Consider the following 24,169-nt stretch of genomic DNA (forward strand, 5'->3'; position numbering starts at 1 on the left):
GGATAAAGCATTGACCTGGAATACTGAGGTTATGGATTCAAAACCCCAAGCTTGCCGGGTCAAGGCACATACAAGAAGCAAATACTAGAAGTTGGTGCTTCCCACTCCTCGCCTCTCTTCTTCTCTCTTCTCTCTAAACTCAGTAAATTTTTTAAAAATCATATCTTTAGAGATAATGAAAATGCTTACTGTATGATGTTATATGAGAAAGATACAAACTATAGAGTATGATCTCAAGTTATTTTAAAATATATATTTGTACATGTGTAAAAATAGAAAAGAAAACTAAATATAAATCCTCCAAATAATTACGAGGGTGATGTCTAGATATTAGACTTTTATGTGATTTTTGCATCATTAGTTTCTATTATTTTATATTTTATAAATGAACATATATTACTTTTATAATAAGAAAAAACTCACAAAACAAAAATGGGCGGTTAGAGAACAACATGAAAGTGGGCTGGAGGACCAAATGAAAAACCCCATCCCTAAGTGCTCTAAATCTCTCACCATTGCTAAAGAAAGCAAACAACCTTATAAATAATCCTAGGAAAAGATGATCTTGTTACAAAATGGTAGCTGTATATGGTCCCATGGGAATGAGGCAGTGTTTGAAAATGATCCCAATGAAATGACAGAATAGGGCCAACCATATGGTACCATAAATGGTAAGCAAGGATTGCTCCTTTGTGATTTGGTGTAACTATGTCCATGAGAAGACAAAGATAACATGATCTACTTATTATATATATATATTATATGTCATTTTTCTCTCTAGTCTATCTCATATGCAAAAACCAGTCTACCCTTTGTGTTGAGAAAAACCCAATTCAGAGCTACCAGGAAGATGAAGTACAAAATACACGTTTACTAATTTGAACAACTGTGAGTTCAAAAATTATCAAGGGAGATAAACATAGAAATAATCAGGGTGGTGGAAGGAGAAGAAAAGGTTTGTGAACAAGCAATTCACACACACAAATATAACCGTTAAGAAAAATGTGAAACTTCAGTATCAAGGAAATGCAAATTAAAACACCATGAGATACCAATTTCTCTTTGCAAAAGTGGCTAAGATTGCTTTTTTATATAATAATAAATTGCTTTGGAAAGGGTTTGGAAAAACAGGCACTCATATTCTGCTCATGATTAAATAACAATTACAACTTTTTAGAAGTACAATTATTTGCCAAAAGGTATCAGCAGGCTTAAAATGTAAACATCCTTTGATCCAAAATTCATTTATTCTAAACAAATCAGAAATTTTCACAAAGAATCTAGCTATAAAGATTTCATCACAGGCCCTGGCCGGTTGGCTCAGTGGTAGAGCGTCGGTCTGGCGTGCAGAAGTCCCGGGTTCGATTCCCGGCCAGGGCACAGAGGAGAGGCGCCCATCTGCTTCTCCACCCCTCCCCCTCTCCTTCCTCTCTGTCTCTCTCTTCCCCTCCCGCAGCCGAAGCTCCATTGGAGCAAAAGATGGCCCGGGCGCTGGGGATGGCTCCTTGGCCTCTGCCCCAGGCGCTAGAGTGGCTCTGGTCGTGACAGAGCGATGCCCCAGATGGGCAGAACATCGCCCCCTGGTGGGCGTGCCGGGTGGATCCTGGTCGGGCGCATGCAGGAGTCTGTCTGACTGCCTCCCCGTTTCCAACTTCAGAAAAGTACAAAAAAAGAAAAGAAAAGAAAGAAAAAAAAAAGATTTCATCACATAATTATTTAAAACCAAAATAAATGGGGTGCAGGAGAAGATGGCAATCTCCACAGGAATTAAAGTTCCTCATGATTTTCACTTGTTGGAAGAACTTGAAGAAGGACAGAAAGGAGTAGGTGATGGTACGGTTAGCTGGGGCCTTGAAGATGAAGAGGATGTGACACTTATAAGGTGGAAGGGTGTGATTATTGGACTACCAAGGACAAATTATGAAAACAGAATATATAGCCTGAAAGTAGAATGTGGACCTAAATATCCAAAACTCCTTCATCAGTTAGCTTTGTTACCAAAATTAACATGAATGGATAAATAATTCCAGTGGAATGGTAGATGCACGGAGCATGCCAGTGTAAGCAAAATGGCACAATTCTATAGCATTAGAGTTAAACTCCAAGAGCTAAGGTGTCTGATGATGTCCAAAGAAAATATAAAGCTCTTCCACTCATGTTAATGTCCTGATTAAATGTCACAATACAAAATACCCAATGGTGGGATTCAAATAACTTAACAACTGGTTTTCTGCCCTAATGACGGCTTTGAATAGAAAAAAATGACATACTGAAAGATAGGTTATTAATTCATGCATTTAATACTTAAATAGGAACAATAAAAGAGGCACACAAAACTAGATTATGTTATAAAAAAGTTTTAAAATATTAATGAAAAAATATTAAATAATACCTGGCAAAAAACGATAAAACTGTTATTTAAGATATTTCCATATTGCTTCCTGATTGGCGTCCTCACTTGCAATTTTTACTACAGGCGCTTAGAATACAGTGTGTTCGTAAAGTCATGGTGTACTTTTGACCGGTCACAGGAAAGCAACAAAAGACCATAGACATGTGAAATCTGCACCAAATAAAAGGAAAACTCTCCCAGTTTCATTCCTATTCAGTGCAGTTCGATATGGGCTCACGCACAGATTTTTTAGGGCTCCTTAGGTAGCTATCCCGTATAGCCTCTACAGACTCGTCACTGACTGATGGCCTACCAGAACAGGGTTTCTCCACCAAACTGCTGGTTTTCTTCAACTGCTTATCCCACCGAGTAATGTTATTCCTATGTGGTGGCGCTTCATTATAAACGCGCCAATATTCACGTTGCACTTTGGTCATGGATTTGAATTTAGCAAGCCACAGAACACACTGAACTTTCCTCTGTCCCGTCCATATCTCGACTGGCATGGCCGTGGGCTGCTCCACTGTATACACAGTGTTACATCATCATCTGCGCATGCACACATGCTGCCACATCATCCTACAGAAACTGGGAGGGTTTTTCTTTTATTTGGTGCAAATTTCACATTTCTATCGTCTTTTGTTGCTTTCCTGTGACCGGTCAAAAGTGCACCATGACTTTATGGACACACTGTATACTGTTGGGCAGATGAACATTAAAAAAGAGTAAGAAATGTAAATTTGTGGTTTCCACATTGGGTAGCTGCCCAGGGCCCACCTTAGAGAGAAATCTGATTACAAGTCCCATTTTAACAACTGGTTCTCCAAACTCAACAAAAAATAAGGTATCAGTTCTGCTGAACCAGTGCAAACCAGCTGAATCCCACCCCTGAAAATACCCACACATTAATTCCAGCTGCTAAACATGACTCGGACATTTTTAAGAATATATTTAATATATCTACACTATACACATTATGTTTTCAGGTAATGAGAGGAAAAAATGCAGCACAATATATTTTATTAATTTTTTATTTATTGATTTTAGTGAGAGAGAAAGGGACAGAGAGAGTGAGAGAGAGAGAGAGAGACAGGAACACAGATCTGTTCCAGTATGTGTCCTGACCAGGGATTGAATCAGCAACCTCTGTGCTTCAAGATGATGCTTCTAATCAATTGAGTTATCCCGCCAGGGCTGCAACACAATATTTTCAAGTCATTTAAATATAATCCTGGAATACTCAAAATAGAATTCAGATTTACAAGATGAAAGTATGGTGAGAAGTGTCAGATCAGTGGAAGCATGTGTGTTTCTAAAATAAAAATCTCAAGAAAGAAAAAAAATGGCACTCTTTAACCATCTTACTTAGTGAAAGAGCTTCAGCTTAAATTGTCCAAACTACAACCTCATCAGGTCATGGTGGAGTAAATAGAGAGTCGACCTGGGATGCTGAGGATCCAGGTTTGAAACCCTGAGGTCTCCGGCTTGAGCGTAGGCTCATCCGACTTGAGCGCAGACTCACCAACTTGAGCGCAGTGTCACCTGCTTGAGCATGGGATCATCGGCATGATCTCATGGTTGCTAGCTTGAGCCCAAAGATCAATGAATTGAAGCCCAAGGTCGGTGGCTTGAGCAAGGGGTCACTAGCTCAGCTGGAGCCCTCCAGTCAAGGCATGTATGAGAAGCAATCAAAGAACAACTAAAGTGACTCAACTATGAGTTGATGTTTCTCATTTCTCTCCCTTCCTGTCTGTCTGTCTCTCTCTCTCTCACTAAAAATAATAATATTAATAAATTGTCTAAAGTACAATGAATATTGTCCCAAATTGTTTTAATGTTTGATGTGGATGTTGATTACCAATAGTATCAAAAATAGTGTAGGATTATTTTGATACCTATATTTATAATAAAAAAAATGTCATAGGGAAGGTCAGTGAATGTTTGTTAAAAGCTGTTTCTGTGTATTACATGTAACAGAGATGGTAAATATTTATTTATAGTCATTGTTTGGCAAACCATGCATTTAAGTTTAAGTGAAATCAGCAAAAAGAAATAGGTGTATGGATATGTGATTTTGAGATTAAAGTTAGTCTTAAGATTTTTAAAAAAGGGAATATTATAATATACCCAAAGGGAGCATTTGTGCAATAAAGAATGGTAAAACTTTACAATAGACTACTTAAAACCCTTCTAAATTATATACTAAAATATATAAGAACAGGTAAAATTATTAATGTCAAAGTGTGATAAAAGGCAAGTAACATGATACTAGGTCACATGATCTAACTCACATATACATATAACTAGAAGAATATATGTAATATTAACTATGGTTATCTCTGGATAGAGAGTGAAAATTTATTTTCTTCTCTTTTAATTTTCATCTAAATTTCTAAATCATGTATAAAATATACCTGTAGTGCTCTTGGAAAAAATTAAGTTTTAAAATTTGCTAATGTATTTAATAAATACTCATTGTTACACTACTCACAAAAAATTAGGGGATATTTCAAAATGAATATGAAGCCATAAAAAAACATTTGATTTTTTAAAAATTAAACAAGAACATCAGAAAAGCAAATGACAAGTCAAAGAAAGTTGTTCAATTATGCAAATGAGATGCAAACTCAATTATCATGATTGAGTAGCAAATGACATACTGGTGGGGGTAAAGAGAAGCATGTCAGATTGGATGAAAGTGCCACACACTGACTGTTCAGTAGGGTGTATGGTCACCCGAGACTGCCAGACACACTGACAGCGATGGGGCAGGACAGGATTAGACTGTCCAGCAGTTCTTGTGGGATCCTCTGCCACTCTTGTTCCAGGGCAACTTCCAGCTCAAGAAGTGTTGTGGGAGGCACTGGACGGTTTGCCAGACGTCTTCCCAGTGCATCCCAAGCATGTTCAATGGGATTCAGGTCTGGAGAACGTGAAGGCCAGTCCGTGCATTTGATTCCTGCCTCCTGAAGCATGTTGTTGACGAGATGCGTACGGTGGGGCCTTGCATTATTATCTGTGAAAAGAAAGTTGTTTCCAACTGCTCCAGCACAGGTACCACTATAGGGTGCAGGACCTCATCTCGATATCTGACAGCAGCCAGCGATCCGTTTCTGATGATGTGGAGGTTAATTCGACCACCAATGCTGATGCCAGCCCACACTATGGTTCCACCACCAGCAAAGGAGTCCCTTTCTTGCATGAAACGTGGATTCTCCTGTGTTCCTTGTTCACACCAGATCAGCACACGGTGATTGTCAGGTTGCAGACTGAACCGTGACTCATCAGAGAAGAGGACAGTTGACCTCATCATAGGTCCAGTGACGATGCTCATCAGCCACCTTCTATGGGTTCTATGGTTTTCAACAGATAACAGAATGCATACCATCAGTTGCTGGGCATGCGGTCCATGATGGAGCCAATTTTGTATGGTCTGGGTGCATATCTGTCGTCTAGTGGCAGCAAGAAACTGTCCCCACAGCTCTGCTGCATTGCTGCACCTGTTCCTTCTTGCCAGTAAGGTCAAGTAGCAGTCATGTCTTGCTGTTGTGGCAGATGGGCGACCCTGACCTCATCTTCTTTGCACTGTGCCAGTCTCTTGAAAGTGATTCCACAGTCTGCTAATTACACTTTGGGATGTTCCAAGTGCTGTTGCCACTGTCATCTGTGTTTGACCAGCTTCCAGACTCTCCAGGCTTTACATTCAGGCAAATTGTGTTGCAGGGGCACTGCAAGGGCTGGGAAATTTCAGGATGTCACTTTCAAGATCGGGGAACATGCAGATACTCCAGTTCTTTCAGCCTTTTGTACAGTGCATTTTCACCAATGAAATAAAAGTTGGTTTTGCATCTCATTTGCATAATCAAAAACCTTTCTTTGACTTGTCATTTGCTTTTCTGATGTTCTTGTTTAATTTTAAAAAATCAAATGCTTCCTTTTTTATTGTTTCATATTCACTTTGAAATATCCCCTAATTTTTGTGAGCAGTGTATTTTAGCTTATTTAAACTCTTTTAACTAAAAAATCTTGTTATAGTTTTCTTCTTCTTCAAATTTTAAGGGATATATTAAGTTTCATAGCAGAGGTGGCCTGGAAATGATTCTGTAATACACTGTGCTATAGCAGATAATGTATCTTCTCGCTGAAGTGAAGGATGGCCATGGCTGGGATAAGCTTCAAGGATGTGGTAGGGTTTAGGACTAAAAGTCTTGACCGGAAGGTAGGTGTGTATAGGGGTGTGTGTGTGTGTGTGTGTGTGTGTGTGTGTGTGTACTTACTTATTTTGTTTTGCAAGAAAATATAAAAGTGAGGATGGTAATAAAATATTATGAGTAGGAAGGAATTTGAGAAACTTCATTATAGGAGGCACAGTCAACTAGTGAAAAGACTAATAGAGTTGGGATCATAAGGAATGCAGGAGGTTTGGATAGCTACTGTGGAGAATGCAAATAGATATGAATTAAAGGCCACCAATCAGCAGTGAGGACCCAACTGAAGAGGTAAAACAATCAATGGGGTGGCAGAAATATAATTAGGGAGGTGCTGTGTATTGGGCACAAAGTCAGAGGTTATCTAGGGTTAGAGAAACCAAGACTTGGAGAAAGTGATTGTTGAAATGGCTAATGGTTTTTCCAAGCTGGATGTGACATAAAGAAAAAGGAGTCAGGGATATATTCAGTTTGGTTGCTATGGCATTTAATGCTATGTGTGACACACAGTAGAGCAGTGTAATATATTTTTAAAGGAAAAAAAGTTAAGACGACTGTATAAGGAGAGGGGTAAGACAATTAATATAGCTGAGCACCTACTGTGTAATATTCATTTGGCACAGATAAATATATAATCTTCAGTCTTTTCTTAGTGCCTGGATTTCTCCTTTGCCTATAAGCATGTTCATGTCTCTTCTTTTCAAAATTTCCCTTTGACTTAGCAGTTTCCTGTTCATTACGACCAAACTTCTTGGAAGAACACTTGTTATGCAACAATAGAGCAACCACGGAACTTAACACCATGCCAACTAGAGACAATCTGGTTTACATTTATAGAAAACAACTAAAACCCTAGAGACACACCGAATAAAGATTATAAAGGCCTACTTTAGAGTAGACAGTAGAGTACTCCATTTTATATAAGTAACAGTGAGTAACATGACCGAGCAAACATTCCGCCTGACGACTCAAATAAGCATGGGGTATAGCCTAATTATTTTGTTAGTGATAGTTAAAATCAGTAGCAATGATCATACATAGTGCTGTTAGTAAGGAGAATTATGAAAAATATAGCAGATACAGCCCTTGCTTCCAATATCCTTTGTTTCCTGGAAGTCTTGTCTGTCACCTGGGAGTTTCACTATATAAGTCTCGTTTTCTATCACCCCAGTAAAATTAATAATAATAATAATAATAATAAAAGGCACCAGAGGTAGGAATCTAGGTGAGGCCAGGGTGCCCTCTGCTGTCTAATTGCTGAGCAATCCAAACCTTAAAAAAAAAAAAAAGTCTCGTTTTCCAGTATGTTTCTAAGATAGCAAAATCCTGTAGCATAGACAAGACACACAGAGCTGCTTGCAGGCCGCAGGGCTCACCACAGAAGGGAAGGAAGAGTGTACTATCTATGTATGGTGGCAAAACAAATTGCCCCAAATATAGCAGCTTAAAACAACAAATATTTATTATCTTACAGTGTTTCTGAAGGTCAGGGATCTGGGAGCAGCCAGATGTATGGTTCTGACCCAGGGTTTCTCACGAAGTTGCAGTCAAGGTGTCGACCAAGGATGCCATCATCTGAGAGCTTACTGGGGCTTGAGGAGCAACTTCTAAGAGTGTTCACTGATACAGCCGTTTGTTTGTAGGAGGTTTCAGTTCCTTGCCATGTGGGCCTTTCATCGAGGCTATCTGAGTGTCCTAGTGACAGGCAGCTGGGCTTCCCCAGAGCCAGTTAAGATCAAGCAAAAAGCTGCAGTGCTTTTTATGACCTAGTTCAGGGATTGGCAAACTTGTACTTAAAGGGCTAGATAGCAAATATTGGTCTTGCATGTCAGCATAGGCTTGCGTGCTACTCGCCTCAGTCATTTTAGTGCAAAAACAGCCACATACAATATGTAAACAAACGGGCATGGTATGTTCCAATGCAACTTTATTTATAAAAATAGGCAGTCAGCTCGCAGACTGTAGTTTGCCAACCCTTGAGCTGGTCTGCAAGCTGCACACTCTCACTCATTCTCCTCCCTTCCACCCATCAGAACTAAGTCATTAGTCCAGCCTACACTCAAGGGAGAGGAATTAGTCACTTCAAGAAGTAGTGAGGAATAAAAGAATTGGTAGACATCAAAACCTCTACAATGGGCTTAACATATGGAAAACAGACTTGGTTTAAATACTGCACTAGTTTCCTAGGGCTACTATAACAAATTATAGTAACTGGGTGGCTTAAAGCAACATAAATTTATTACCTCACAGTTCTTGAGACTAGAAGTCCAAAATCAAGGTGTCACTAGGGCCTTTCTCTCTCTTTGCCTCTTCCTAATTTCTGGTGTTTCCTAGCAATCCTTGCCATTTCTTGGCTTTTAACTGCTTCACTCAAGCCTCTACACTGTCTTCACATGGCCTTATTCTCTCTCTCTCTCTCTCTGTGTGTGTGTGTGTGTCTTTTAAGTGAGAGAGATGGAGATAGAGGAAGAGAAAGAGAGAGAGAGGGTCAGACAGGAAGGGAGAGAGATGAGAAGCATCAACTCATAGTTGCGGCACCTTAGTTGTTTATTGATTGGTTTTTCCATATGTGCCTTGACGGGGGGGGGGGGTGTCTCCAGCTGAGCCAGTGACCCCTTGCTCAAGCCAGTGACCTTGGGGTCATGTCTATGATCCCATGCTCAAGCTGGCAACCCTGTGCTCAAGCCAGGACCTCGGGGTTTTGAACTTGGGTCCTCAGGGCTTCAGGCTTTATCCACTGCACCACCACCTGGCCAGATGAATGGCCTTATTCTCTACATATGTCTCTGCGTGTCCTCTCCTCATCTTATAAAGCACCAGTCATTGGATTTAGAGCATACCCTATCCAACATGGCCTCATATTAAGTGAAATAATTACATCTTCACAGACCCGTTTCCAAATAAGGTCACCGTCTGAGGTTCTGGGTGAATATGAATTTTGTAGGGAATGCCATTCACCCACTCACCCACCAAACAACCACACTGTGCTGTGTGTGAACTGCTTCTAACTTACAGTCTTGCTGTTGCCTCTCCCTAGAGTGCCTGTCACCTCTTCCTCGCTTCTACTTATCCTTTAAGACTCTGTTCAACTATCCCTTCCTTCAGAATCCTATGGTGACTTCCTTGAATCTGTGTGTTTCCCAGCACCCTGGGAATATCTCTAATACATGTGTATAGTAATGACAAAGGTATAAGTTTGTATTCTGCACAAACCCTAAGTGGCTTGAAGTCAGTAACTGTTATTTTCATCCCTGTATCCTCAGCATCTAGCAGAGTACTAAGATAAAAAAGTGTTCAAAAAACATCTGTTTATTAAATAAAGTTACAGAATTTTATTTTTGTAAGTTCTTAAAGGCAGATAAATCTCTTTGGGCTAGGATCATTTTAACCCTGTCCTGCATGAGCACAAGAGATTGGGTTTAATATTTCAATAATTACTTTTATGAGAGTGTCTCTAGGCTGGGCCATGGCAACGAAGGACTGTGGGTACACAGCTAGCCCACATCTGGCACCATAAGGGCAGGCAAGTTCATCAACACTGTTCTGACCCCTTCTCCCACCCTGCCAGCCCGGCAATAGGAACTGTGAAGCAGTGCTGACTATTGTATTTTTATAATATGTCAATAAAAGTAGAAGCCTTGATACTTGAAAGGCCCTTGACTTTAAGCAATCAAATTTGGTTACTTTATACCAAGAACATTTTTAAGCTGTAATTTCTATCAAGATCACACATAACAAGAAATAATAGAGAGATCCCTTGTAAACTTTGTCCAGTTTTTCCCCAATGGTAACATTTTGTAAAATTATAGTATAATATCACAGTCAGGATAGTGACAGTGATATAATCTACTGGTCTTATTTAGATTTCCCCAGTTTTATTTGTACTCATTTGCATGTGAATTATATTCTACACAATTTTGTCATCTGTGTAGGTTCAGTTATCCGTCACCACAGGCAAGGCACTGAAGAGTTTCAATAGTCAAGTATCCCTCATGTAACCCTACACAATATAATTCTATTATGTCCCTTCTTTTGTTTTCTTATTGTCATATTGTTTATTTCAAGTGTTTATATTTTATAAGAAATGATATGTTAATAAGTAGAATGTAATAATTTAAGGATACATAGTGAACTCTCTAGAGGAAGTATTAAAACATATAATAAAGATATCCCTAAACAAACAAAAAAAGACATGCCTAACTAGTCATTAGGTCAATTGAAATCAGTACTACAAAATATTTGATAAGCTGAAATCAGTCCATCAAAGCAAGGATGTAGGGAACAAAATCCAGATGTGATAAAGAGAAAATAATGAAAAAAGCACACCTAAGTGCAACCATATCAATAAATATATTAAATGTAGATCTACTGGAAGGTAGAAACTGTAAAACTGAATAAAAAGCAAGACTCAACTATATGTATTTATAAGAAATACATCTCAAATATAAAAATCACAGACACCTTAAAAGAAAAAAGTGATGTGGGGAGTGATATACCACACAAATGCTAAGCATAAGAAAGCTTTTGTGACTACATTATCAGACAAAGCACACTTCAAGACAAAGAATATTAGCAGAGATCACAGGGAGATTTAATAGCAATCAAATGACTACTTCATCAAGAAGACATAACAATGTTAAAGTGGGTGTATTCAAAGTATAGAACTGAGAGAACTAAAGAGAGAACCATAAACCTACAATCATGGAAAAATTTTTTTTTTGCATTTTTCTGTAGTGAGAAGTGGGGAGGCAGAGGGACAGCCTCCCACATGCGCCCAACCGGGATCCACCTGGCAAGTCCACCAGGGGGCGATACTCTGCCCATCTGGGGTGTTGCTCTGTTGCGACCAGAGCCATTCTAGCGCCTGAGGCAGAGGCCATGGAGCCATCCTCAGCGCCCAGGCCAACTTTGCTCCAATGGAGCCTTGGCTGCAGGAGGGGAAGAGAGAGATAGAAGGAAGAGGGGGAAGGGTAGAGAAGCAGATGGGTGCTTCTCCTGTGTGCTTGGGCCAGGAATTGAACCTGGGACATCTACACTCTAGGCCAATGCTCTACCACTGAGCCTACTAACCAGGGCCCACATCATGGAGATTTTAAAACCTCTTTTGTTAGTAGTAGATAGAACTAGACAAAAAAAAAACCCACAAAAAAAACCTCAAACAAAAAACAACAACCAGTAAGCAGATAGACTTAAACAATACTATCAACCATTGACCTAATTAACACTCATAGAATGCTGCACTTAACTGCAGAAAATATGCAAAATAAGAATTCTTTGCAGAATAAGCACAAAGACAGTTCACTAATATAGACTTTATTCTGCACCTTAAAATTAACCTCAATAAATTTTAAAAGACTGAAATCTTACAATGTTACTAATCATCTATAAACTAACTCAGACATCCATAAGATATGTATTTTTTTAAATATGTTAAGTAAGGTTTGTTTTTTTAAGTCCCTGTAATATTTGGATACTAAAAAACACATCCAATAATCCATGGGTGAAATAAAAAATCACAAGAAAAATTAGAAAAAATTTCAGCCTGACCAGGTGTTGGCAGTGAATAAAGCATTGGCCTGGGATGCTGAGGACCCATGTTTGAAACCTCAAAGTTGCCTGCTTGAGCATGGGTCCGTCAGCTTGAGCGCAGGGTTGTCAGCTTGAGCTTGGGATCATAGATCTCATGGTTGCTGGCTTGAGCCCAAAGGTCACTGGCTTGAGTCCAAGGTTGCTGGCTTGAGCAAGGGGTCGCTTTGTTGGAGCCCCCTTGTCAAGGCACATATGAGAAAGCAATCAATGAACAACTAAGGTGTCACAACAAAGAATTGATGCTTCTCATCTTTCTCTCTCCCTTCCTGTCTGTGTGTCCCTTTCTGTTCTTCTGTCTCTCTGTCTCTCTCTAAAAATAAAATAAAATAAAGACTTCAAACTAAAAAAAATTTTTTTAATTTAAGAAACAACATATCAAAATTGCAAAGTAGATCTAAAACAGTGTTTACAGGAAATTTTGTAGCTTTTTAAAGTGTATTTTAGAGAGGGATTTAAAAGCAATGATCTTGTTTCCACCAAAAAAAAAAAAAAAAGTAGAGCATACTAAACTAAAAATAAATAATAGAAAGTATAGAGCAAACTTACCCCAAAGCAAACAGAGGAAATAATAAAGCACAGAAACCAATGAAATAAAAAAAAAATAGGAAAAACTCAACAAAACCTACAGGTCTTAAAAATATATTAATAAAACTATTAATATCTCAGCAAGACTGATGGTGGGGGTTGGAATAAAAAAACAATTTGTGTTAAGTGGAAAAGCCAATCTGAAAGGTTTACATACATATGACTTTAACTATATGACAGCCTGGAAAAGGCAAAACTGTGGAGATAGTAAAAAGTGGTTGCCAGGAACTCAGGAGAGGAAAAGAAGGATGAAGCGGTGGAACACAGATTTTTAGAGCAGTGAAACTATTCAGGATGATATTGTAATGTGAATACATGTCTTTATATATTTTTCAAAACCGGTAGCATCTACAACATGAAGAATGAACTCTAATGTAAACTATGGAACTTTAATTAATAATGTTATCAATACTGGATCATCAATTCTGAGAAAGGTATCACACTACTTACTGCAAATATTAAAATAGGGAAAAGTAAGGTCTACCAGAAAGTTCTGTCCATTTTTGGAATAAAACAAAATACAAATTTTTCTTGCCGTCAATAAACTTTATTAAATAATATAATTGCCATTATTATTAATGATTTCTTGCCAGTGTGAGGGCAATTTGTAGATCTCATTTTTGAAAAATGTTTTATCTTTTGATGTGAAAAATTGAACCAGTGCTTGTTTGATATCTTCTTCATTTTTGAATTTTTTGCCCTTCAAAAAATTTTGTAAGGACAAAAACAAGTGATAGTCAGAGGGTGCTAAGTCCGGGGAATATGGTGGATGCGACAGAATTTCCCAGCCTAGTTCTGCAATTTTTTGACGAGTCCCCAAAGCAGCATGTGGCCTGGCATTATCATGATGCAGTATGATGTTCTTCCTATTGAACATCGCCAGCCTCTTTTCTAAACTTTGTTTTAGTTAATTTGCTACGTCAGTATGTATACATTAAGTGATAAAAATAGAGAGGCACACATGCGTCAAATAAACATGTGCTTACATGTCGAAACTTGTTATAGAAACGGACAGAACTTTCAGGTAGACCTTATAGATAGGGGTGAGCAGGAATATGAGAACTCTTCATCTTTCTGCTTATTTTTGTAGAAACCTAAAACTACGTAAAATTAACAAGGTCTATTATTTAAAAACACTAAAATAAAATATTGCCAATATTAGGAATGAAGAAGAGATCACACATCAGATACTGAAGACACTAAGAATAATACAGAAATATGGGGAATGTTATGCCAATAGATGCAACAATTAAGATAATATGAAGAGATCTTGAAAAATATAAATTAATTAAACTGACTAAAAAGAATTAGAAAAAAGTACCCATGTTTATTAAAGAATTCATAATTAATCCAATTCATAAGAAAAGCCTCTCAAAGAAAACTCTAGGCACAGCAAAGGAAATCATCAACTAAATGAAAAGGCAACTACTAAATGGGAGAAATATTTACAAATCATGTATCTGATAGGGGTCCGTATCCAAAATATATAAGGAACTCATATAACTCATTGGCAAAAAAAAACAAAAAAAAAAACCCAAAAAACAAAAAACAAATTCAATTAAAAAAATAGGCAGATGATCTGAATAGATATTTTTCCAAAAAAGACACACAGAAGGCCAACAGGTACATGAAACGATGCTCAACATCACAAATCATAAGGAAGATGCAAACCAAAACCACAATAATAAGCTATCACCTCACAACTGTGAGAATAGCTGTTATAAAAAAGGTAAGAAAAAACAAGTGTTGGTGAGAATGTGGAGAAAAGAGAACCCTTATGCACTGTTGAGGGGAATGCAAATTTGAGCAGCCACTATGGAAAAGAGTATGGAGGTTCCTCAAAAAATTAAAAATTGAACAACCATATGAACCATGATTTCACTTCTGGGTATTATCTAAAGAAAAGAAAACCAAAACACTAACTTAAGAAGATTTATGTACCTCCATGTTCATTGCAACATCATTTCCAATAACTAAAATATAGAAACAGTCTACATCTTCATCAGCAGATGAATGGATGAAGATATGACACACACACAATGGAATACTATTCAACCATAAAATACAATAAAATCTTGCCATTTGTGACACATGGATGGACCTTGAGGGTATCATGCTAAGTGAAACAAGTAAGACAGAAATAAACAATACTGTATGACCTCACTTATATATAGAATTAAGAAAAAACAACAGTAAAAAAGCAAGCTCATGGCCCTGGCCGGTTGGCTCAGCGGTAGAGCGTCGGCCTGGGGTGTGGGGGACCCAGGTTCGATTCCCGGCCAGGGCACATAGGAGAAGCGCCCATTTGCTTCTCCACCCCCCCTCCTTCCTCTCTGTCTCTCTCTTCCCCTCCCGCAGCCAAGGCTTCATTGGAGCAAAGATGGCCCGGGCGCTGGGGATAGCTCCTTGGCCTCTGCCCCAGGCGCTAGAGTGGCTCTGGTCACGGCAGAGCAATGCCCCGGAGGGGCAGAGTATCGCCCCCTGGTGGGCAGAGCATCACCCCTGGTGGGCGTGCCGGGTGGATCCCGGTCGGGCGCATGCAGGAATCTGTCTGACTGTCTCTCCCCGTTTCCAGCTTCAGAAAAAAAAAAAAAGCAAGCTCATGGATATAGAGAACAGATTGGTGGTAAACAGAGGTCAGGGGTGGGGGCTGGAAGGAATGACTGAAGGGAGTCAAAAGGTACAAACTACCAGCTATAAAATAATTAAGTCATGGGGTGTAATGTACAGCATGGTGATCATAGTTAATAATGCTTTATTGCATATTTGAAAGTTGTTAAGAGAGTAGATCTTAACAGTCCTTATCACAAGAAAAATTTTTTTATAACAATGTATGGTGATAGATGTTAGCTAGACTTAGTATGGTGTTAATTTTGAAAATATATACAAATATCAAGTCATTATGTTGTATACCTGAAACTAACATATTGTTATATATCAATTATATTTCAATTAAAAAAAGAAAAAAAACCCTCCAACTTACATGACTTAATCAGGAGTTAAGAAAATATTTACTACCACCACTAACTACCACTTATTACTACTACTAAATAATACTGATTCTACACAAACTCAGAAAACAGGAGAAAAAAACATTTTCTAATTCATTTTAGAATGTCAGCATAACCCTGGTACCAAAACATGACAAAGACATTATTAAAAAAAGAATGTTAGAGACCACTATCTCTCATAGATACTGATATTCCTCATTGCATCTCACACAGATACAAAGATGCTCCAACCAGCACTAGTAAATTGAATCCAGTGAATTTTTAAACACATTTTTAAAACACAATATAACCAAAGTGGCATTTATCCCAAGAATGTAAAGTTGGTTTAATGTTAGAAAAACCAAACAATATAATATGTATGAGAATAAAAGAGAAAAACCTTATGGCCATCTCAATAGATACAGCAAAAGCATTTGATAAAATTTAACAACCCTTCACGATAAAAATACTTGTAAAACTAAGAATACAAAAGAACCTCCTTAAATTGATAAAATGTATCTACAAAAAACTTATAACACTATAATAAAACATGAAATCCTTTTCCCCTAAAATTGGAAACAGGCAAGGATGTCCACCCTCAACACTTCAACTCAACACATATATTAAGTGTTCAGGATAAAGCCTGACACATAGAAAGCGTTCAGTAAATGTAAATGCACTGTACACACGTACAGATGTAAATGTTAGCAGCTTCTGGCTCAGCTTTAATAGATACCACCAGTTTCCAGAGGTTGGTGCTGACTCTTTTTTAAAATGACTTTTTTGTGTTTTTAAAAATTAAAAGAAAAATTAAAAATAGTGGCCCTGGCCAGTTTACTCAGTGGATAGAGCATCGGCCCAGTGTGCAGACATCCCAGGTTCAATCCCCAGTTAGGGCACACAGGAGAAGTGACCATCTGCTTCTCTTTCCCTCCCTCTCCCCCTCCTCTCTCTCTTCCCTCCTGCAGCCAATGGCTTGGTTGATCTGAGCACTGGCCTCAGATAGGGGCTGCCAGGTGCATCCTGGTCCGGGTGCATGCAGGGATCTGTCTCTCTATCTCTCCTCCTCTCACTTAAAATAAAAAATTCCCACAATAACCATTGTTAATGTTTTTTTCACATTATCTTCAGTCTTTTTATTGCATGTTTATTAATTACCCATCCTAGGGTCATCATCTTAATGTAGTTTTATGTCCTGCATTTAAAACTTAACATTAAAATATAAACATTACCCATACTTGAGAAAATGTAATGTAAAGGCATGTACATGTGATATTAATAAATTGAGGAACTTTGTTCTTATTTATAAATCCTGCAAAAATATTTTGTAGTCATTCTTATATACCACCTATTAAATAAATCATCTTATTATAAAATTGATATCCTTACTTTTCTTTTAAAAATATTTTCCCAGCTCTATTGAGATGTAATTGACAAATAAAATCATATATATTTAAGGTGAACACTGTGATGGTTTGATATACATATACACTGTGAAATGATTACCACAATCAGGTTAATTAACACATCATCACCTAACATTGTTACCATTTGTGTGTATGTGGTGAGAACATTTAAGATCTATTAGCAAATTTCAAGTATCAAATACAGTATTACTAACTATAGTCCTGATGCTGTATATTATATATCCAGAATTTATTCATCTTATAACTGAAATCTTGTGTCCTATAAACAACATCTTCTATTTTCCCCACATCCATTGCCTGGTAACCACCATTCTAATTCTGTTTGTATGAGTTCAGTATTTTTAGATTCTACAATGTGAGATAAGACAGTGTCTTTCTCTCATTTATTTGACTTAATATAATATCCTCCAAATTCATCTGTGTTGTCATAAATGGCAGGATTTCATTTTTATGGTTGAATGATATTCCATTGTGGAGATACACCACATTTTCTTTATCCATTCATCCACTGATAGAAACGTTTCCATATCTTGGCTAGTGTAAAAATGCTGCAGTGAATATGGGAGAGCAGATATCTCTTCAAATCTTGATTTGAATTCCTATGGATATATACCCAGTAGTGGGATTGCTGGATTATGCTGTAGTTTTACTTTTAATATTTTGAGGATCTCCACACTGTTTTCATAATGATTGTACTAGCCTCACCTTTTACTGATTTTGAACCACCTTCTACTGTCAGGTATAACTCTAGTTTTCATCAGGGAGTATATATTCATTAAAGATATTGAATGATAATTTGTTTGATAACATTTGTTTAATCTAATTTGAGATCACTGTTAAAAATAATTCAAAATTTTTATTGGGTAGTATTTTGAGGGGAGGGAATATTTTTTGAATTATGTTGTTAAAATGTTAAAATGTATCAGTGTCATTGATACAAATTTTCTTTTTTGAGGAACTTAATGTATATAGTTTTCCTTTAGCAATGCTTAGGAACCTTTCATATGGTTTTAAATGTAACCTTTGGTTTATATTCCTAAACATCATGTTATTTATGACAAATATTTTCTTATATTTTATGTGAAAAAATATCGATTCCTTTTATAATATTGAAATATAATTTCAATTTTGTTTTCTCTTATGTATACTAATAAACTTAATATTTGCTGCTAAGATTTTTGAGGAAAATTAATATAGAAAGAAAGGAATATATTCATGTAAAATTCTAGCTAATTGTTTTTTGAAAATATGACATATATTGTATATTCCAAATATTTGATTGACTTTTCTACATTTGATTATGAAATTAGCCTTCCATTATTGTTTTTCTCTTATTATGTTAGCAATTTTGGACAAAAATTCTCTTTTAAATTCTTGCAATTTGTTACTGAGAAATTGTACATTATAAACTGTGGCTTTGCCACTTTCAACCTGTGTAACCTTAGGCAGGTTACCTAGCAACAGCTATAAAATAAAGATGATGATGTCATACCTACCTATGGTTACTGTGAAGCTTGAAGGGGATAAAGCATGAGTGCCCAAAGCATAGTGCATGGCTCACCAATGTTGGCTAACACGTATTTAAATCAATCCAGTCATTAAATCCAATCAATTGACCCTGGCCATTGGCTCAGTGGTAGAGCATTGGCCCTGTGTATAGATGTCCCAGGTTTGATTCCCCATTAGGGCACACAGGGAAGCAACCATCTTCTTCTCCAACCTTCCCCCTCCATCTTCTCTCTCCTCTCTCTTTCTCTTTCTCCACCTTCTGCCTTTATGGCTTGATTGAGTGAGTTGGCCCCCCAGGGCTGAGGATGGCTCCTTGGCCTACACCTTAGGCAGAGCAAAGGAGCAACACCCCAGATGGGCAGACCATGCTCCATAGGGGGCTTGCCAGTTGGGGCAATGTGGGAGGCTGTCTCTCTGCCTCCCTGCTCTCAATTAAAAAAAAAAAAATCCAATCCACTACATCTAAATGTCACTCAGGCTTTCTCCCTCTCTTGATTTCCAGAGTCTTTGTCTTAGCTTCTTTTCAACTCTCCTCTTCACTGTAACAATAGTCTCTAAATGTATCTTCCAATTTCTAACCTTTCACCTTCAATTCATTTAGGAATAACATTCTTAAAATACAGTCCGATTTTTCACTCCCCTGATGAAAATCGTTTGATAGTTTCCCATCACACAGAACAGTGCCCCAACTTCATTCATTCCCATACCTCCTCCCAAGTGCTACAAATGTTTTCACTACCTGGACTGTCTTCCTTACCTCTCTTCCAGAAGAATTTATGTTTATTCCCCATAACTTATTTTATTTTATCTGTAATAAGAACTATTACCTACTGTGAACAGCAGACTTTATTCCTTATTTTGTGCTTTAAAAAATCTTTGATTGAGCCCTGGCCGGTTGGCTCAGCGGTAGAGCGTCGGCTTGGCGTGCAGGGGACCCGGGTTCGATTCTCGGCCAGGGCACACAGGAGAAGCGCCCATTTGCTTCTCCACCCCCTCCCCTCCTTCCTCTCTGTCTCTCTCTTCCCCTCCTGCAGCCAAGGCTCCATTGGAGCAAAGATGGCCCGGGCGCTGGGGATGGCTCCTTGGCCTCTGCCCCAGGCGCTAGAGTGGCTCTGGTCACGGCAGAGCGACGCCCCGGAGGGGCAGAGCATCGCCCCCTGGTGGGCAGAGCGTCGCCCCTGGTGTGCGTGCCGGGTGGATCCCGGTCGGGCACATGCGGGAGTCTGTCTGACTGTCTCTCTCCGTTTCCAGCTTCAGAAAAATACAAAAAAAAAAAAAAAAATCTTTGATTGACATATAATTTACCTACAAAAATTGCACAGATCTCAAGTGTTCAGTTTAATGAATCAACAATATGTTTTCTTTTTTTAGGTGAGAGGAAGGGAGACAGTGAGGCAGACTTCCGCATGTGCCCGACCGGGATCCACCCAGCAACCTCCCTCTGGGCCCAAAGCTCGAATCAACTGAGCTATTTTTTTTTTAAATTTTAATAATTTTATTTTTTTTAAATGGGGTGACATCAATAAATCAGGATACATATATTCAAAGATAACATGTCCAGGTTATCTTGTCGTTCAATTATGTTGCATACCCATCACCCAAAGTTAGATTGTCCTCTGTCACCTTTTATCTAGTTTTCTTTGTGCCCCTCCCCCTCCCCCTTTCCCTCTCCCTCTCCCCCCTCCCCCCGTAACCACCACACTCTTATCAATGTCTCTTAGTCTCACTTGTATGTCCCACCTACCTATGGAATAATGCAGTTCCTGGTTTTTTCTGATTTACTTATTTCACTTCATATAATGTTACCAAGATCCCACCATTTTGCTGTAAATGATCCGATGTCATCATTTCTTATGGCTGAGTAGTATTCCATAGTGTATATGTGCCACATCTTCTTTATCCAGTCATCTATTGATGGGCTTTTTGGTTGTTTCCATGTCCTGGCCACTGTGAACAATGCAACTGAGCTATTTTTAGCATCGGAAATTGACATTCAGACCAACTGAGCTATCTTCAGCTCCTGGGGCCACGCTTGAACCAATCCAGCCACTGGCTGTGGGAGGGGACGAAGGAGAGAAGAGGGAGAGGGAGGGGGAATGAAGCAGATGGTCACTTTTCCTGTGTGCCCTGACCAGAAATCGAACCCAGGATGTCCATATGCTAGGCCAACGCTCTATCCACTGAGCCACTCACTGGCCAGGGCCAACAATTCTATAAATCCATGTGATCACCACCTAAAACAAAACCTAGAACATTTCTAGAACTCTAGAAAGTTCCCTGATGCCCCTTTTCAGTCAATAAAATACCCTTCTTCCTTCCATCTCAGCCAAAAATGTTGGCAAAAAATTTTTTTTCTAAGCGTGGTGTGGGGGCAGGAACAGACAGACAAGAAGGAAGAGAGATGAGAAGCATAGATTCTTTGTTGTGGCTCCTTAGTTGTTCATTGATTGCCTTCTCATATGTGCCTTGACCAGGGGGCTCCAACTGGTGAGCGACCCCTTGCTCAAGCCAGCAACCTTGGACTCAAGCCAGAGACCTTGGGGCCATGTCTATGATCCCACACTCAACCCTGTGCTTAACCTGGCAACCTTGGGCTCAAGCCAGCAACCTTTGGGCTCAAGCTAGCGACCATGGGGTCATGTCTATGATCCCATGCTCAAGCCAGCGACCCCACGCTCAAGCCGGTGAGCCTGCTCCCAAGGTCGACACTGCACCACTGCCTGATCAGGAGACAATGTTTTAAAAATCACAGAATAATCATAATTTTCCCCTTGATATTAAAAGCGCTTTGTGCCTGACCAGGAGGTGGCACAGTGGATACAGCATTGACCTAGGATGCAGAGGACCCAGGTTCAAAACCCTGAGGTCACTGGCTTGAGCACAGGCTCACTAGCTGGAGCATGGGTCGCTGGCTTGAGCATGGGATCATAGACATGATCCCACGGTTGCAAGCTTGAGCCTAAAGGTTGCTGGCTTGAAGCCCAAGGTCACTGGCTTGGGCAAGGGGTCACTCACTCTGCTACAGCCCCCTCATCCCTGGGTCAAAACACTTATGATAAAGCAATCAATGAACAACTAAGGTACTACAACAAAGAATTTATGCTTCTTATCTCTCTGCCTTTCGGTCTGTCCCTATCTGTCCCTCTCTGTCTCTTTCTTTCTCTCTCTCTTGCTTAATAAAAAAGTGCTTTGCATGAATTCTGCTTGATCTTTTTTTATGGTCCCATATTACCTTGCAAACTGAGGACAGTCTATATTTTTAAATATCTCATTCTGTTTTCCTTTGGCATTTTAGTTGTATTTCTGCATTTGCATGTGTGCGTGTGCGTGTGCATGTGTGTATTAATGATTGCTCTAAAGCATTAGTTGGCAAACTACAGCACATGCACCAAATCCAGCTGGCTGCCTGTTTTATGTATTGTCTATGGCTACTTCCAGCTACAATGGCAGCATTAAGTAGTTGTTATAGAGACCACATGGTCCACAAAGCCTAAAATATTTATTATCTGGCCCTTTACAGAAAATGTTTCCCAACCCTCGCTCTAAAGTGCTGCTTCTTAAATTTCAGCATGCATCAGAATCACAGAAAGCTGTTGTACCATTCCTCTAGAGTTTTTGATTCAGCTGGGTCTGCAGTAGGGCCAGAGAACCTCATCTCCTCAGAAGATTCCCAGGTGTCGCTGCTCTGCTGCTGGTCAGAGTACACTTTGAGAAGCACTGTTTAGAGTTTATATTATATAATTTTAACTTATTATAGTCTACCTCATATTATATTATACAACTTCTTTATATGCTCTTAATTTTATCATGTGTTGTTATTATTTTTGCTTTAAACAGGTAAACTATGTATAGATTCTTGTAACTGCCACCACAATGACTCCCTTTGCTGAATCTAGTAAAAAAGAGGAACATGACCAGATGGAGAATTTGACCTCAGAGATGAAAAGCACAAACAAAAAATCAAAAGAAAATGCTAGAAATAAAAAAATAAATATCAAAATCAAAGAATTCATTTGATGGGTGTATTGGTCATGTTATTGAGTGAAGGTAATGTCTGCACTGGGTTGTAAGATTTTCATGTTTTTTGTCCTTTGTCTTTGGTCAGTGAACCTGCACTATAACATCCACCTATACGTTGGTAAGTTCCAATTTGCTATTTATTGTTTCTAATTTGTGTTTTGCATGATTTCTGAAGTGTATTGTTTGAACACTTCATTCTTGCATGTTTCAATAGGAAAAGTTCTGGCAAAATTATTTTCTCTTTATTTTTTTGTATTTTTCTGAAGCTGGAAATGGGGATAGACAGTCAGACAGACTCCCGCATGCGCCCGACCGGGATCCACCAGGCACGCCCACCAGGGGGCGACGCTCTGCCCACCAGGGGGCGATGCTCTGCCCCTCTGGGGTGTCGCTCTGTCGCGACCAGAGCCACTCTAGCACCTGGGGCAGAGGCCAAGGAGCCATCCCCAGCGCCCGGGCCACCCTTGCTCCAATGGAGCCTTGGCTGCGGGAGGGGAAGAGAGAGACAGAGAGGAAAGAGAGGGGGAGGGGTGGAGAAGCAGATGGGCGCTTCTCCTGAGTGCCCTGGCCGGGAATCGAACCCGGGACTTCTGCACACCAGGCCGATGCTCTACCACTGAGCCAACCGGCCAGGGCCTACTTTCTCTTTTATACTTTCTCAAAGCAGAAATATAAGCCACTTTATTTTCCATGTCTATTCCTATGGACTTTATTCATTTTCCAGATAATAGATAATATAGGCAGCCTTTTTTAATACTTCAATTAGTAACTTTTTATGGTCATTCATTGATGAATTTGCTAGTTTACAGCCCCTTAGTTATTTTAGGGAACCTAAGTGAGGAAAGCCTGCCACTTCCCAAGCACTTGCTAGCCAGTGTCCCCGACCCCCACCATCTTATTAAATTCTGAAAGCTGTAAGGACAATGGAAAGACAGCCTAGAGGTGGGGTTCAGTAGCTCTCAACCCTTCCATTCTGATCATAATAAAGGATCAGGCTGCTTGAAAAGAGATCAAGCTTCTTCTAGCTCTCAGGTCCAGGTTAATAAGCAGTCAAGTTATACAGGCATCTGTCCACTGGACCCCCACAACTCCAGGTGCCTTCTGTGGTACTTCTCATCCTTCTGTTGATCCTATCTTAATACAGGCTACAATTCAATTTCAATGTAAAATTCTTTCTATTGTCCTCTAAGTTGTTATCCTACTCCTATTGGTTCATCTAAGCAGCTCTCTTGCCTGGTGTTCTTTGATGAGGTGTGTCATAAAGTACTGTGAAGTGTTTACTTTGTTACATTTATTGCTGAGAAAAATGGTTGTTCCATACTTTCCAGGTGTTCCCATTGTCTTTGATGTCTGTAGAATATCCCGTGTAAATTGTTTCTGCTGTTTGTATGGCAAATGTATTTTGAAATAAATTTTACCAGGATACATCACACCATTTTGCTATGGAAA

At 39.0% G+C, this 24,169-nt stretch overlaps 1 protein-coding gene and 1 pseudogene across 3 annotated transcripts in view; one reads left to right on the forward strand and one right to left on the reverse strand.

Moving 5' to 3' along the window:
• The window catches only part of MAP3K13 (mitogen-activated protein kinase kinase kinase 13), a 175,499-nt gene that overhangs the window by 114,314 nt on the left and 37,016 nt on the right, over positions 1 to 24,169 (reverse strand). The gene's annotated exons all lie outside the window — the stretch shown is intronic.
• On the forward strand, positions 1,749 to 2,162 carry LOC136379537 (ubiquitin-conjugating enzyme E2 variant 2 pseudogene; annotated as a pseudogene).

This window comes from Saccopteryx leptura, chromosome 8, assembly GCF_036850995.1.
Source record: "Saccopteryx leptura isolate mSacLep1 chromosome 8, mSacLep1_pri_phased_curated, whole genome shotgun sequence".
NCBI lineage: Eukaryota > Metazoa > Chordata > Mammalia > Chiroptera > Emballonuridae > Saccopteryx > Saccopteryx leptura.